General features: G+C 38.7%; 1 non-coding gene across 1 annotated transcript; it reads left to right on the top strand.

Moving 5' to 3' along the window:
- The first annotated feature begins 316 nt into the window (after window positions 1-316).
- LOC111521574 lies at window positions 317-420 on the top strand. Its single transcript, XR_002724995.2, has one exon. It is a non-coding gene; the product is annotated as a U6 spliceosomal RNA (small nuclear RNA).
- Window positions 421-1572: the final 1152 nt, after the last annotated feature.

Below are 1572 nucleotides of genomic sequence, written 5' to 3'. Positions count from 1 at the left end.
CTTTTCTACTTGGTGAGGACACAGCATTCCTCTTCTTCAGAGGATACAACAAGGCACCAACTTGGAAAGAGAGATTAGGCCCTTACTAGATCCGAACCTGCTGGTGCGTTGATCTTGGGTTCCAGCCTCCATGAAATATACATTTCTGTGCTCTATAAATTACCTAAAGTATTTTGTTACAACAACACAACCAGAGTAAGACATCTGGTATATTCTGCTCTACAGCCCATCCATCCTCCTTTTGTGTAGCTAACACAGACATGTTCTACTCATAGTGATTGCAGAAATGATAAAAAGCAAATAGAAATGCATGCAGGTGCTTACTTCAGCAGCACATACACTAAAATTGAAATGTTACAGAGATTACCATAGCCTCTGCGCAAGGATGACACACAAATGCATGAAGCATTGCAGATTTTTGTAACACAAAGGATAAATGCTTAAGGAGATGGACACCCCATTTCCCATGATGTGATTATTATACATTGCCTGCCTCTATCAACATATCTCATGTACCTCATGAGATATTTAAACATCTATTATGTACCCACAGATATTTAAAATGAAATGTTTAAAAAATGTATGAGGGCCTTTGAAGCCTAGGCTTTGAACAGACATATCTTCATTTCTGACTCATTCATTAATTAAAGCAAGTCATATAGGGAGATATATTCTGCCTTTATCAGAGAAACTCTAAAGTCATATGACAAAGAGCTCGGAGAGAGGAGTGAAAAATAAGGATTATTAATAAAAATTCGTTTCTAGCTTTTCCCATATCCATCTAGATTAAGAAATAAAATATTACTAGGACCTTAGAAGTCGCTCTGATGTCCTTACTCAGTTTTTATCTCTGACCTTCCTCCTCCCTATTAACAATCATCTTGACTCCTAGCTACATAGATCAGTTTTGCTAACTTTTATAAAATGAAATCATAAAATCTATATTTATCTGTGTTGGGGCTCTTCATTTTAATAAAATTTAGTGAGATTCATGCCCATTGTTGTAGGTAGCCGTAGTGAGTTAATTTTCATTGCTATTTAGTGTTACATTTTAGGAATATGCCACAGTTTGTTTATTGTCAGTCATCTACTATTGATGGATATTTAGGCTATTTTCAGTTTGGGGGTATTATAAATAATGCTGCTGCAAACACTTGGCAAATACCTATAAGCTTCTCTTTTGCCTGTATACTAACAATGGGTTTGCACAGGCTAGAAGACTTCTGACTGCTCCACATTCTCTTTAATTGTTAGTGTTTATTTCATTCTATTTTTATTACTCTTTTTTCTTTTAGACAGAGTCTCACTCTGTCATCCTGGCTGGAGTGCAGTGGTGCGATCTTGGCTCACTGCAATCTCCGCCTCCCAGGTTCAAGCGATTCTCCTGCCTCAGCCTCCCGAGTAGCTCGGATTACAGGCGTGCACCACCATGCCCAGCTAAATTTTGTATTTTTAGTAGAGATGGGTTGGCCAGGCTGGTCTCGAACTCCTGACCTCAGGTGATCCGCCTGCTTTGGCCTCCCAAAGGGCTAGGGTTACAAGCATGAGTCACTCCTTCCAGCCTATTTTATT

This window comes from Piliocolobus tephrosceles, unplaced genomic scaffold (assembly GCF_002776525.5).
Source record: "Piliocolobus tephrosceles isolate RC106 unplaced genomic scaffold, ASM277652v3 unscaffolded_1120, whole genome shotgun sequence".
Classification (NCBI taxonomy): Eukaryota; Metazoa; Chordata; class Mammalia; order Primates; family Cercopithecidae; genus Piliocolobus; species Piliocolobus tephrosceles.
Note: the sequence above shows the minus strand (reverse complement) of the source record. Positions and strands in the feature narration are given on the sequence as shown.